The sequence below is a fragment of the Fundulus heteroclitus genome, chromosome 14 (assembly GCF_011125445.2).
Source record: "Fundulus heteroclitus isolate FHET01 chromosome 14, MU-UCD_Fhet_4.1, whole genome shotgun sequence".
In the NCBI taxonomy this organism is placed as follows: domain Eukaryota; kingdom Metazoa; phylum Chordata; class Actinopteri; order Cyprinodontiformes; family Fundulidae; genus Fundulus; species Fundulus heteroclitus.
In genome coordinates, this window is record NC_046374.1 from 2,742,983 (window position 1) to 2,759,395 (window position 16,413).

A 16,413-nucleotide genomic window follows, 5' to 3' on the forward strand; every position below is an offset into this window, starting at 1 on the left:
TCTCTGCGTAGTTGGTCGCTTTCCTCTCTCATGCTTTTAAGATATCTGAGCACTTCAGATGAAGATGGCTGCTCCTCTTCAGTAAGGTGGTGCCTTGGTGTATGGCTGACCTCATAATTCTGGAAATATGATGGTATCTGCCTTGATCTTTGCGGGCGGTTTATTTCTCTCACATTTCTCTCATATGACCTTGACATATTGACTGTAGTGGTTGCTTAATCCGGCTCGAAGGACCAAAAATTGTACTGAAGACTGAGGCTGATTCGGTTATGTTGAATATGGATAAACAATCACTCCAGGGTGTCGGGTTAGAACAGCTGATATATATGTCCAGGTGAGTTAGTGAAAGAAAAATTGTCTGAGTCCAGTATTGAGCTTTACTTCCTTTTAATTAGCTCCTGAGGTTCAGCCATACATATAAAGGCACGTGTGATGGGTTCAAGTGAATGTGTATGTGTGTGTGTGTGTGTGTGGTTTTCTACAAAGATAAACAAAGAGAAATTACGAGAATTTGTCTGTAAATCATTTCACAATAAACCAAATATCCAGAAATGAATAAATGTCTTCAAACATCACCACAGACTAATAACTGGCCGATATCCGACCCCGAAAATGTAAACAATAATAATAATAAACCCTGCGTTTCAACAGGAAAAGGTAACAGCTGCATCATTCAAACGAGCTCAATAGCTTAATGCTAACAGCTAACCTTTAGCTCTCAATAATACAAGTAAACAGCACTAAACAACCATAATATTCGACAGGACACAGTACAATACAGCTCTCAGACATTTACGAAACCGAACTAAACCAACAACAATATTACTTACGTTCATTGGACGCACACAATAGAACGAAGTAAACGAAGTCAGCCTTGAGAGCCGCACCACTCAATGCTCAGATCCATATACAAGATGTAACAAATATGAATGTGAAGCCATCTAGTGGCTGAAATAAAATACTACATCTAAAACACTGATAAGGAACCTAAACTAGAGGGCTGAAAACAAATAATTAACAGTCTTTTGTACAACGCCGTTCCTTAGTGCAGCTCTGTTTATTTTATTCATGCATATATATTGACACACACACACACACACACATATATGTATATATATTGACACACACACACACACATATATATATATATATATATATGTATATATATATATATATATATATATATATATATATATATATATATATATATATATATATATATAGATAGATAGATAGATAGATAGATAGATAGATAGATAGATAGATAGATAGATAGACTCACCGGCCACTTTATTAGGTACCCCATGCTAGTAACGGGTTGGACCCCCTTTTGCCTTCAGAACTGCCTCAATTCTTCGTGGCATAGATTCAACAAGGTGCTGGAAGCATTCCTCAGGGAGTTTGGTCCATATTGACATGATGGCATCACACAGTTGCCGCAGATTTGTCGGCTGCACATCCATGATGCAAATCTCCCGTTCCACCACATCCCAAAGATGCTCTATTGGATTGAAATCTGGTGACTGTGGAGGCCATTTGAGTACAGCGAACTCATTGTCATGTTCAAGAAACCAGTCTGAGATGATTCCAGCTTTATGACATGGCGCATTATCCTGCTGAAAGTAGCCATCATGGGTTGGGTACATTGTGGTCATAAAGGGATGGACATGGTCAGCAACAATACTCAGGTAGGCTGTGGCGTTGCAACGATGCTCAATTGGTACCAAGGGGCCCAAAGAGTGCCAAGAAAATATTCCCCACACCATGACACCACCACCACCAGCCTGAACCGTTGATACAAGGCAGGATGGATCCATGCTTTCATGTTGTAGACGCCAAATTCTGACCCTACCATCCGACTGTCGCAGCAGAAATCAAGACTCATCAGACCAGGCAACGTTTTTCCAATCTTCTATTGTCCAATTTCGATGAGCTTGTGCAAATTGTAGCCTCAGTTTCCTGTTCTTAGTTGAAAGGAGTGGCACCCGATGTGGTCTTCTGCTGCTGTAGCCCATCTGCCTCAAAGTTCGACGTACTGTGCGTTCAGAGATGCTCTTCTGCCCACCTTGGTTGTAACGGGTGGTTATTTGAGTCACTGTTGCCCTTCTATCAGCTCGAACCAGTCTGGCCATTCTCCTCTGACCTCTGGCATCAACAAGGCATTTCCGCCCACAGAACTGCCACTCACTGGATGTTTTGTCTTTTTCGGACCATTCTCTGTAAACCCTAGAGATGGTTGTGCGTGAAAATCCCAGTAGATTAGCAGTTTCTGAAATACTCAGACCAGTCCTTCTGGCACCAACAATCATGCCACGTTCAAAGTCACTCAAATCACCTTTCTTCCCCATACTGATGCTCGGTTTGAACTGCAGGAGATTCTCTTGACCATGCCTAAATGCACTGAGTTGCCGCCATGTGATTGGCTGCTTAGAAATTAAGTGTTAACGAGCAGTTGGACAGGTGTACCTAATAAAGTGGCCGGTGAGTGTATATATGTTAGAATTTCTAATAAGTCAGGTGTGACGATTTCTCAAGTGGAGACAATCACTCATGTAATGTGGTTGTGGAACGTTGGCACTGCTGAAAGACATCACTGGTGGAAGAATACAGAGGGAGCATGTTTTCAGAGATCAAACTGGCCTGCTGACACATGCTGCTGCTGATTGCCTTAGTAGCTGCTTTAGATTGCCCTGGGCAATTATTTTATTATTTATGTTTTCAGAAGAAGCTGACTGACAAGTGTTTTGCAGTAACTACGTGCAATAATGTGCTGTGTTTATTATTATTATTATTATTATTATTATTATTATTATTATTATTATTATTATTATTATTATTATTATTATTATTATTGTGTTATATTATTATGTTATAAAGGTCACTCATTCCTGCTGCTACCTGATCATAGCTTTATAAGTGTAACTATTAGAGTAACGACTGCAACCATGCACCATAGCTGCAACAATAACTGTAATAACTTATGTGCAATAAGCTATTTAAACAAGGTGCTATAATCCGTGCATTAAGCCTGTGCAATAGTCCTGTATAAACTGTATAAACTGTGCAATAAGCCTGTGCAATAGTCCTGTATAAACTGTATAATAACATATGTGCAATAACATATTTATACATAGGAGTGTACAGAATTGTATATTGTATATAGCTGTATAACTGTATCTAACTGATTCTACTTACCTACTTTGACACCTTCTTCTGACTTTTGACTATTGAGCCGATGGGACAAGTGAATTTCTCCACTGTGAGATCAATAAAGCTTATCTTATCTTAGTCCCATTCAGGGATGCTAGTGTTTTAAGTTTCATGAAGTTGGAGCAGAAAAGCTAACACCTTTCTTCCCCCTTTCTGCTTTTACACAAGGAACACAAAATTTTAATATGTCTTGGGAACAGGTGACTGTAGGTCCTGTTACTTTGAGTCAAATTTGATAAACGGTAAGGTGTGACCAACTTAAGAATAGCCTTGTAAACCCAATTATTGTCTCTTATCTAACCACTCTAACCCAAGAGTTTGCTGTGTGTAAAAAACAACCGCAGCATGTTGTGGTGTTTGCTTTGTCATTAAACAAGTCATACAAATATTGTGAATATTGACATTGTGAGAATGATGAATTTCATACGATCCAGCATCCATTTCAGATTGAAGGCTAATGTTTAAATATGTTTTTTTGTGATAACATCTCAGTTATCTCATCAAATAAATGTTTAAACACCCCCTGGTCTTGAGGTGTGTTCTATTGATTACTTTATGGGAATTCCTTGAGTTATGTAACCAGTAGCAAAATCAAAAGTGAAATCAAACAACTAATGTTGCTTCAGGGTACATCATAAGTGGCACAGAAAGAAGACGCTTCACCTGTGTGGGTACCTTTTCTGTCGGATTCCAAAGCTCTATTTTCTTCAACAACATGAATGGTAAGCTAGCACATTAACTTAACGCAGGTTCACACAGCAGGATTTAAAAAAAAAGTCGGCCCATTTTCAAAGCCTGAGAGACATCGCACATAACAATAAAAATCTAGATAAAACAAGTTTGCTCATACAGTGTGTGGTGTCTGGTCAGACAGCGAGCTCAACACACCACACACCAACAGATTTCACTTAAGATCTTTCAGATATCAGACGGGAAATCTTGTGAATCCTCTCAAGATCAAACCTGAATTCAGAGTGAATAAACGTGGACAACATTGTCGATAGTTTGTGGACTGATTTCATCTGAGAAAAAAACTAACTAAATTAACTAACTTAAATTAAACTAGATCTTAATATTTTTGGATAATATGTAATTGACTGCCAGAAACAGCGATCATTAATACCTGAAACAATTGATATCATCATTGTATTTCCTAGGAGTCAGAATACAATGAAACTCAGACCTGTACAGTAATAATCTCTGTGCACTGCTTAGATTTTTCTTTTGATTTTGTCAGTCAGTGTATGATCTGTCTCTCTTGTATTAATAGGTTCTACGTCTGCTTGTTGTGGGGTAGGAGCAGGATGGAACAACACTCACTGTAAGCATTTATGTAGTATTGTAAATGCTCATTACACCTAAACAATACAACAAATGTACCTGTTTTTTTTTTTGTTTTTTTTTTTTGTTTTTTGCGTGTTTCACAAAGTTGCTTTTGGAAAAACATTTTAAATTCTTCCCAGGACCTATATGGGGTTCATGAAGACTATGAGGTACTTGGCACTTTACGTAACATAACTCAGCGGGTACTTATAGGGACTGAGCTGTGTTATAAAATTTACCCTGTTACTACCTTCTTATTTATCTGGTAATCTTAAGAACACTTAGTGCAAATATGTTGGTAAAAAAACCAACACTCTATTAGAGAAGTAACTTTACGGATATATAATCAGCAATCCAGCGCAGGGAGTATGGATTAGGGGGCAACAAATCAAACACATTCTGGTCCCCATACTTAATTTGTGAGTATCTAAATATACAGGGAAATGCAGGGCTGTATGTACCATGAAGGTACTACTGCCACCACCAAACAGTTACCTGTACCTTTTAAGTACTCCATAACATTGCATAAATTGCCTGATTAGTATAGTGCTGTACGTACCCTGAAATTACCTAAACAGCCTTTGGTGACAATGTTGTAGGGTTGTGTTGTTGTTTAATGGCCCATAAGCAGCTTGAAAATACCATGCTATATGTATGGCCACCTTGTTTATTGTTTTTTGGTCCTTTTTAAAAGTTTGTACGTCTCCTGATAGCAAGTCCTTTTTTTTTATAAAGTATTTTTAAAAATGTCATTGTGTTTGCTGCAGTTTTGCATGTTCTGGTCACTTGCAGTATAATTAGAATCTGAATTATTGTATGAAGAATAATGATGAATTTACACATTAAAGTACAGAACATTTAATTATGCAGCCCTCTATGTCTTTCAAGTAAATTTAGGTAGAGTACTGTGGTTTCTTTATTCCTTAATTGCCACTCAACTTGTCATAAAAAACATTAAGTTACACCCAGCATTTTCTTTTCTTCCGTTTGATTAGATGTCATAGATATATGGTGCTACTAGAAGAATTACCATAAATAAAAGTTTTTCTTCCTGACAAAAATGGTCTCTTAGTGCCAGAAAGAAGAATCCTCATCGTTGGACAAACCGGAGCAGGAAAAAGCAGCCTTGGAAACACCATATTCAAAGATAAGAAGTTCAAAGTCCGCCATGATCTGGACTCTGGGATGACTGTTGGCGAAGCAAAGACCAAATGTGTTGGTGGAAGAGAAATCACTCTGATTGATATGCCTGGTGTTTTTAATCCAGAAAAGGATGAAAAAGAGCTGAAGGCTGAATTACTGAAGTGTGTCACAGAGTGTTCACCTGGGCCTCATGCTTTCCTCATCGTGCTCAAAGTGGAGGAATGTACAGAGAAAGGTAACGATATCATCAGCAAGATGAATGAATATTTCTCTGAGGAAGTGTTCAGGTATGCGACTGTTGTGTTTACTCATGGTAGTAGGCTCCCAAGAAGACAACAAATCAAAGCTTTCGTGAAAAAAAGCAAGTATCTTAGTGATTTAGTTGAAAAGTGTGGAAATCGATGCCACGTCGTAGATAACAAACACTGGAGCAAGCGTCTGAAGTATGGCTACAGAAGCAACCACTATCAGGTGAAGAAGCTACTTAAGTCGATAGAAAAGACGGTGGAAGAAAACAATGGCAGCTGCTATACCAATGCCATGCTGCAAGAAATAGAGAAAAATATTCAACGAGAAGAGCAGAAAATTGGAGCGTCCTCAAGAAAAATACCTGAGGAAAAAATTAGAGAGACAGCCAAAGACAGAGTATATAATGAGTTATTGACTAAAATAGCAGGCGTTGCTGCAGGTGCTCTGTTAGGAACTATTCTTGGTGTCGCAACAGCTCATCCAGTAGTCAATGCCTTGCTAGGAACTGCAAGGGCATTTATAGAGGCAGCCAAAGCATTGACTGGAATATCTACAAAACTAGCTTTAGAAACAGCAGCAAAAGCAGCACTAGACACAGCAGGAAAAGAAGCAGAGACGGGAGCAGCAGCAGGAAAACCACCAGCAGTTCAAAACGTGGCAAGAACAGAAACGGAAAAAGTTGCAGAAAAAACTAAAACAATCGACACAACAGCTGCAAGAGAAGCAGCCGCAAGGGTAGGAGTAGGGAGACAAGTAGTATTGAGGGCAGCAGCAGTAGGAGGAGCGTTGCTTGGGGGTCTTGAAGGATACAAAGCAGCAGAGGATGCAGAAACACCATGGGAAGCAGTGGAGAAGGCGTCTCAGGCTGTGTGTTCGTCAGGATTGGCTGCCATAGAGACAACTCAGAATTTCACATCAAATCTAGTCAAAGCAATATTTAAACCCCTGACCAAAGACTCGTAAAGGAGCAGGGTGCAGATATGTACCAAAGAATATATAGTTCTACAGTCTTGGTGGAGATGTAATACCTAGTGGTGTAATTGAAGTGTTTTGAAGGCACATTTTAACAGGATTTTTTGTTTATAGCTGTTACGGTTATAAAGAAAAATGTGGTAAAATGTTGAGTGTTGAAAATTTTAGGCAACCTGTTATTGTTATTGATGAATGAGCTTTGAAAGATCCATTAAACAGATTGTAAAGTTTTAGCCCTGCTGAAGATTATGCTTGTCATGGGCACAACCAAAAAAAAGTAATAAAAATCAAATACAAATTCTAGTTTTTCAATAAACAATATGAAATTGATACGTTTTATTCATGTCACAGCAGATCACAGATGTACAGAGTTGTGTAAAAGTAGGTTGTTTTTAAATAAGTATTCCAGATATTAAAATGCATCAGAACATCACAAAATCATGATTGAAGGGATTGTAATCATGGGTGTATGGAAAGTTTTGAGTTTTAATAAATAAATGTCATGTATAATACTGTTTTTATTTATGTATTTAATTTTGGCAAATCATTCTTGTGTTCATAACTAACTAGTATGTGGTCAGATTTATAGTCAGACAGTAATTAAATAAAATTTGTCTTTTTATACAGTGTATATAATTGCATGGTTTCAGTAATCTTAAACTCCCAAAGGTTCAAACACGTTTTTATATTTCCCCATATTGTTTAAACACTTTAGGAGACCAGGAGATATGAAAATAGAGTGAAAAGGATTCTCTAATGTCCAGACTCATTTTTCCCTTTCATTTTCACTCTCTCTAACCTTGCCTGCCAGCTGAATTCTCGCAGTATTTGTGCGTTCATAAACACATGAGAATCCATCTTGTCCTGCTCCTGTCTCGGTTGTGGCAAAAGGGGTGGACTGGGACAAAAACAATAATAATCTGCCCTGGTATTTTGGACCAGACAGGACCTCCACATTCAATAATGCACATCTTTTAGTTTAAATTGAATTTCAATTCAAAATTATTTATACAGTGTCAATTCACAATACATTGTCACGGTTTGTTCGGTGGATCAGACAAAACACAGACAAGAGCAGGGGATCCATATGATAAATTGAGGGTAGTTTAATGAAAGTAAATCAAAGAAGGCTTAAGGGGTGACAGGGAAAATAGGAACCAGAAATATGTCATGGATGAGACCAGAAATAAGGTAGCATGAGGAAGGACCTGACAACTGGTTAATGCTGAGCTAACTAAATAAATGGCTGAGAAGACGGGAAGAGCTGCAGGTGGAGTAAATTACGTAGGTGAGATGAGTAAAAGGCAATTAACGAACAGGAAGGTAGGCAGTGAGATGGCAGTGGCCGAGGTAGAACTGGATCTATTCAGTACACTGTACCAAACAAATACTGTATCTACAAAAGTGCAATTCATGGCAGGTCAGCCTCATGGAAGAGGGGTGAGGGTGCGTGGAGGAGGGGACAAAACTGGGGAAGAAGAGGCCAACCACAGAGATCCCTGATGGAATCAGGGCAACACTTGTGGATCATGTGGTAAATCATGGCCTTGCGATGGCCGAGGCAGGTTGAAGGATGCAGCCAAATGTTGGGAGAACCGCTGTTAGTTCGATTATTCAGACATTTTGCCAGGAGAACAGGTGAGCATGCTGCAATTTAGGGTTATTCAACACAAACTAATTTGCTCTGTACTATCATAGTCATACAACAGGCTTGCATTGGGACATGACCTTGTAACTGTTTTCACTTACACTTACAATTTGCTATAACCGTAGTTCACATTTGGTGTGGCATAGTGTGCTGTAGTGCAATAGTAAAGAAAAGAGTATTATTTTACAGTATTGTAAACATTTTGTTTGTTTACATTTTTTTCTGTATGTACATGAAACAATTGTACAATGTACAATTTGTATATTAAACATTGTACATTGTACATGCTGGTGATTGTACACCAGCTCTGTTACACTGTCTTTTCTTTCTCACCCTCTGTATTCTCACATTTGTATATCTTGATGAAGCGGGATTCAATCTGGCAAAAGGCAGAAGGCGTGGAAGAAATCGCATTGGCAAGATAGCCACCATTGATATCCCAGACTAACGAGAAGGGAATGTGACAATGTGTGCAGCAATCTCAGAAAACGGCAAATATATATGTTACAAATATATAGTATAATGTAAAGTGCATATTCAGTGTCTTGATTTTTATTTAATTCTAGTTTCCAAAATGCCATTCATGGTTTATATAAAGCTGTCTTGACTTTACATTACACTGAGAAGCACTTCCAGGGTAATCTGTCACAATGAAAACATGTTCAGACGTTTTGACATGATTGTTCAAAGATGCTGGTATCATAACTTATCATTTGGATGACTCTGACACTTTCATTGACATAAATACTTGCTTTTGAAGAATAAATTATTCATTTTGATTATGGGACTTGCTTTTGAAGCAAGAGCTACCCATTTTGAACTACTGAATTGCATTTGTGCAGTTGACTTTCCATTTCGAGAAAGTGATTGTCTGCAATCTGCTATAGTGGTTTGCACAAACAAACTGCTTCCCTGATTATAAAGTTACCTTATTACTTTTGTTTGCTTTCACTCTCTCCTCAACTGAGTTAAGTATATCATTTACCTGGTGGGATTTGCTCTAGTATGACTTGTTTCAAAGTCTGTTCTGGTGTTTTTCTTCTATAACATGGTAATTTTTTTTTATGAACCTCACAAAATCCTAGTTTTTTTTCTGAAATGGATGGGTTATTCTGGTTCATGATCTTATCTTCCTGATATGTAAATCTTTTCTACTTTAAGCTTCACGATGGCCAGATTAAACATTTGTGATACACCCCAATTTTCCTGGCGTGTTTAAGTCAAAGAAACCCGGTATATATATCAGGTATTGAGTCTTTGCTTGGCACATATTCTTAGCACATGTTTCTCAGTTAAAACCAGAGATTTGAACTGCTTTCTCTAAATACAGTGTTCCCAGGGCGGCATTTTCTGGATCAATCTTTCTGAGGACCTTTGTGTGATGGCACTAATGACAACGAAAAAAAAATACATAATTTTGGAAGAGTTTATTTGTCTTATCAGTAAACCTTTACTGATAAGGCTTAAAAAAGTAAAACTGCTATTTATACAATGATCATTTTCAATACAAATGCTTGCCAAATATTCAGTTGGCCATAGAAGCGTTTTATATATAAGCATGTAATAAAAGGAAAGCAGACTATTTTTAACACACAGAAGTGCAAGCCTTAATACATTTCTAAGGATAGCATCTGTTTCTAATTAACTAAATCACTATTAATATTATCTAACAATAACAATGAGACCTTAAAAAGCTTACCATATGCAATTTCCAAAAGGGGTATTTTTTTTTAAAAGTATAATTGTTTTCTTCATTCCATCCTCTCTCTGAGAGTCCTGTGATATGTTATCAGATTTTACATTTGACCACAGTATAGAAAATAATTTAATTTTTTTTTATTGATTTTCTTTTCAAGCTAAATCATCAACTGCTTGTTTGGCATCACATCCTGAAGACCACAAAGCCTCTAAAGTCTTCTTTACTGTTTCATAAGGTGTTTCTGCTTCCTCACCAGCTTGATATCCTTGCACCAAACACTGCTCCTGCCACTGCGGCTGTACCGAGCACTGCTGCTCCTGCTGTGAGCCCAACAGTTCCAGCTGCTGTTCCAGCTGTTGCTTCTGCTGCTCTTCCAGCTACTGCACCAGAGATCATGGCGGTGGCGGCACCAGTCGTCATTGCTGTTTTTGCTACAACTAGTTTAGATGCTAATCTTATAGCTGCAACAACGGCTGCACATGCTCCCACTGCACCAAATAAGGCTCTCAACAGCACACCTGTTGTTATACCTGCTGCTTTGTTAAAAAATCGTCAACTCTGTCTTTAGTCTTCTGCCTGATTTCTTTTTCTGACATATTTCTTGAGGACTGCTTAATAAGTTGCCCTTGCTGTTGTATATTTTCCTCCACTGCTTTCAGCATCTTGTTTGTATAGCAGTCTCCATTGTTTGCATTCACTATCTGTTCTATTGATTCTAGTATCTCATTCACCTGGCGGCTATTGTTCCAGTATCTGTTGTCTACGACATGGTATCGGCCACCACATTTATTCAGCAATTCTCTCGATAATGCATTTTTATCCAAATACCTTGGAGTTCCTTGTCTAAAACAATCTTTTTCAGATTTAACTGTATCAAAGAAGACAGGTGTATCAATCAGAGTAATTTCTCTCCTATTGACTGATTTAGTTTTTGCTTGACATGGACTTTTACAAGAAATGAACCAGATGCTGAACTGGTCTTCTCCAAATATAGTGTTTCCAACACTGCTTTTACCAGCTCCAGTTTTTTCCAGGATCACAATTCTTCTCAACTCGGTCACTGAAAGACAGAAACGCCACACAGGTAAACAAGTCATATTGCTTTTGGTACAATTATCATTAAAACGTCTCGCTGAGCAAGAACAAAAAAAAAGTGAATGATAAATAAAAACAACAAGTGATAACCAGAAAAGTTATTGACAAAATCTTGATTGGGCCTGCTGTTTAGTGGTTTCTTAAAGGTTCTGTGGCTGAGTTAAGATCAGTTTGCATCAGGTTTTGGGGTAAAAAAAAATGTCCTGAAGAGCTATAAAAACACTCCGCTTTTCACCAAACAGGTATTCTTGTGTCATAAGGCTTTTCATGATAGTTTTTCTCTCTGTTATACATCTTGAGTGGGTCAAAGGTCAGCTATATATGAATATCTGTGTCTGTGTTAATCTGGGTTAGCTGTCTGGTAATATAGGGCATACATCAAATATGCCCTTCCACCTGTGTTGCTGAATCTATATTTGAAAGCTTTGTAAGGTTAATATACATAAGGTAAACACGTCCCCCTTAAGACATGGAGTCTCATTTATCAAACATTGCATAGAACCCATACCAAAGGTTTATGTATCCCAAGAAAATGAAAATGGTGTATGGCAAAAAAAAAGTTCAGATTTAAAAAAACATGCATATGCACATGAGCACATAATTTCTTTATAGATCACAGCTGGACCTCATCGTAACCAGTTCTGCCTGAGGTCCTGCCTTCTACAAGCCCCCCATGATAAAGAACCCCTCTGCATGGGTGTCAGCAGTAGCCTAACACCCTTTGTGAGCGTGCACCCTTTGCACTCTGGGGTTTGGACCCAGAACCTGGGGGTTGTAGCCACTGTCTGTCCCCAAGGTTAGAGCAAAATGCAATGTTTGTAGTCTAAAGCGGCATATTGGTCAGCCACTGATCAGAAAATCTTTGACCCATGAAACTGTCAACCCTCAGATTATTCCCTCCTAATTCTTCCATTTGCAAGGTCTTTCAGCAGTGCCAATACATCCACCACACAGCATTACACACGAGTGTATTTGATGTTTACAGTAATCTAAGTAGTTGATTGCTGTAAACAAGCCACCTTGTCACAATAATAAACTATGGAGTGAGGACACTGTCAAAAAGATGTGTGTTGATTGTAACAAATGATACTAGTATTTTTATGTTGGAAAATTATACTGTACTCAAAATTCTGCTGTCATATATGTGATTCTACAAATGTTGTGGGTTAGGATTGTTTTTATGTGAGTATGAATCTGAAGTTTTGAAATGATGGCATAAGGGGGCGTTATAGAATGAGAAGGAAGTATCTGCAGCAGTTGTGACAGGCCATATAATATAAGATTGGCTTTACTTAACTTACATTACAGATATCTGAAATTAATGTAACTAGACATATTTAACTGAGATATTGCTAATTATATTTTGAACAGAAAACATAGCAATTTGAGATATCTCTTACATTCTGCTTAGTATAAACAATGTCTGATTTACCAATAAGCAGTGTGCGATTTGCAAAAAAAACAGAGGGGGGGGGGGATCATTTCAAGTGTTTTATAAATGAACATAACAACAAGGTTATGTGGCCTGCATGCTGTCTGGCTCGAGACAGCATGCAACCTGTCCTGGGCGGGCGGGTGGAAAAATCGGCTGCTGCTGCTGCTGCTTCTTGTCTTGTGACGCTGCCTGCAAATCTTCATCATCCACAAAAAGTTCGTCCTGTAACATTACCATGGCTGTTTGTCCCGTCATCTACTCGTGACCTTTTTTGTTGATTTTTCGGGCCGAAATATGACAAAATACTTTAAAGTTCATGCTGCCACACGTTCTCATTCATTACTTGGTTAGCTAGCAGCTGCTCTTTCAGGTAAATAGCTAGATCCAGTAGGTTAGACTATTGTTTTTAAACTTGTGTCATCTACTGTCTGGACTCGGGAGTGGGTATTAGTTTACTTTAACCGCTTTGAGCAGAAAACGTATTAATACTCTTTAAAAACAGACAACAAAAAATTAAATTAACAAATGTGAAGGACACAAGACATGTATTTATATTAGGGCTGTCAAACGATTAAAAATTTGAATCGATTAATCACATAATGTCGATAGTTAACTCGAGATTAATTGCAAATTAAATTGCATGTTTTATCCTTTTATTTCGTAAAGTGTAATAGCCTGTTTGGGCATTTTAATATGCAATTTTGCAATAAATGACACTAATAAAATACATGCTTGTACAAAAAATATTTCTATTTTGTTATTTTTCAAGCACTTTTGAGAATTGGAATGAAGACATCCTAGTGCCAGATGTTAAACTCTGGACTATAATGGCTAAATGACTAATCATAACGCCCTGATGTTTACACAATGTGTAAAGAAATTTGTAAATAAATACCATGCAGATATATTTTTTTGCCTCTTAAACAAAGATAGACATGGTATTAGGCATATACATATAAATTAATAAAAATTTTACATTTTAATAAAGTCATACGTTTTATTGTTCGTTTTTACTCTCTCTGAGCTTTCACACCAACAACAATATTTTTGCTTGCTGTTTCTATCCATATTCATACAGTTTAAGCCTGGAAAAAGGTTTTAAATTTCCAGGTCATTCCAGTCTTACACTTTGCTTGCAACTGGGCAGGAGCTTAATAGCCTGAAAGAGACTGTTCAGCAACTGTTTAGTAACTCAAGGTCCTTCGTTTGGCAACGTAATTCAGCCTTAGTTTGTCAAATACAGAGATAACAAATTAATAAGCATTAAAGTACAGTTTATGGGTTGGGTTTCTGCAATGTTATCAGCATGTTAAAAGCTCATCTTCAGAACCAATGTCTGCTTAAAATGGTGATCTGCACCAAGTAATCTACTTTCAGCAGTTATCACCGGTTATTGCACCGTAAACTGCAGAAAATACGTGCAGAGTTGCTCTGTCTGCCTTTACTACCGTCGGCTCCTATGGCGGAGGGATATTTCAGCTGGATACAAAATGTCTAGTGAAGGCAGGTCTCATAATAACCGCTGTTTTGTCACTTATTTTAGAGCCCAAATAAGCGATTTCACTTTCAGAAACGTGCCCAAAAAACCGCAACCCGTGACTCATGAAATTTAGAAGCGCTTTTAGAATAAAAGAAGCCCAAAGTCGCATGAAATGAACAGCCTGTGCAACAGTGAGCGCAGGTCCGTTTTGCTCACTGGTTATGCTACAGTCTCTCTCTCTTGAAACTACGGAAAGCGCCGAGGGTAAAAGAAACACAGTCCGGAGAGCACGGCGGGGAAAAACATTAGGGAACGGTGTGTGTGTTTTGACACGCAATTAACGGCGACAAAAAAAATGTTGCCGTGGTGGTATTGCACGTTAAAACTGACAGCCCTAATTTATATACATTTTTAAATTCAGACCAGAGGGGAGGAGGAATGTATCCCCCCCAGGGATAAAACATGAATGACCAGAGGGGGGGACGTCACAAGCAGAGGGGGGTAAATCCCCCCCATCCCCCCCGGCAAATCGCACCCAGCCAATAAGTTGTAACATAACATATCTGCAAAACAATACTGACTACCTGAGACGTATAGCTCAAATTTCAAGAGTTAAATGGGATAGCTTGCTTTTTGTTTTGACTAGTCATAAGTCTAACTAAAGATAGCTCAAATTAACTCCATCCATCCATTTTCCAAACCGCTTAATCCCTCATGGGGTCGCGGGGTTGCTGGTGCCTATCTCCAGCGTTCACTAGGCGAGAGGCGGGGTACACCCTGGACAGGTTGCCAGTCTGTCGCAGGGCAACACAGAGACATACAGGACAAACAACCATTCACGCACATGCTCACACCTAAGGACAATTTGGAGAAGCCAATTAACCTAACAATCACTTTTTTGAACTGTGGGAGGAAGCCAGAGTACCCAGAGAGAACCACGCATGCACAGGGAGAACATGCAAACTCCATGCAGAAAGACTTGAACCCAGGACCTTCTTGTTGCAAGGCAACAGCGTTACCCACTGCGCCACTGTGCAGCCCTATGTAATTTAGATATCTTAAACTAAGATCCAGCTTGTGCAAATTAAACTGCAGATAACTTGAAAGCAAATAATGAAACAGTCCTTGTGTGTCTGATATCTTAAACTATCATTCTGACTTCATAGAACCGCAGACAACAGCAGTGTTGTATAGTAACAAAGTAAAAATACTTCACTGCTGTACTTAAGTATATTTTGGAGTACTTTATACTTTCCTCAAGTACAAAATGTTTTGATTCGTCGTACTGCATGAAGTGTCTGTTATGCCTGCCCAACGACGTGGAAATTCTCTTACAAAAAAGCCCCGTCCAACTTGAAGAAACACATCGAGGTAACTTCTTATGAAATGGTTATAATCCTCCTGTTTCAGTAACTATAGCTTGGTCACTAGGCACTATTGTGAAATCTTGATCATAAGGTTACCTGTATAAATGAACTTTGTTTGGCATTTTGTCAGTTCCACACGTGGTGTATTCAGCTTAAGCTAAATGTTGACTGTATCAGGGTACCTAGCCTCTTCTGTTCAAGGGGGGACAGAAGCCATAGCGACAGCAATTAAGACTAAAATGAATTAATATAGGAAAGGCATGCAAGTACAAAAGGACAAACCATTTACATGTGCTACTCTTTAAAACTGGAACAAACTTTGTGTGTGCTTCTGCTGTCTTAACAAACCCAAGATCAGCTGACTTTGCAGTCGAACTGCTACAATAGCTAATGATTACATTTACATGATGCCCAATGTTCAATACCAGCCAATTTATTTAAATAACATTGTACTAGATTAAGTATGTTTTGTTTGCATTTCTGTTGCAACCTAAGGAAATTAGTGTTTGTAACTGATGTGTGGGTGAGTCAATTTGTGTCCATTTTTGACTTTTTTGTTGCTGTTTCAGAGAAAGCATCCGCACTATGTTCAGAAATACATTGAATTGACCACAGCAAAGTCAAAAAGGGCCAGTGAACCACCCACCCCCGCCAAGCAGGCCACGTTGACTCACACCATAGCCATCACTCCTCAGAAGAGTATTGAGAAGGCCATCATCAAATATGTTGTACATGGGCTGTAGCAGTACAGCCCATGTACATTGACACCCTTTTCAGTAGTCGAGCAGGAGC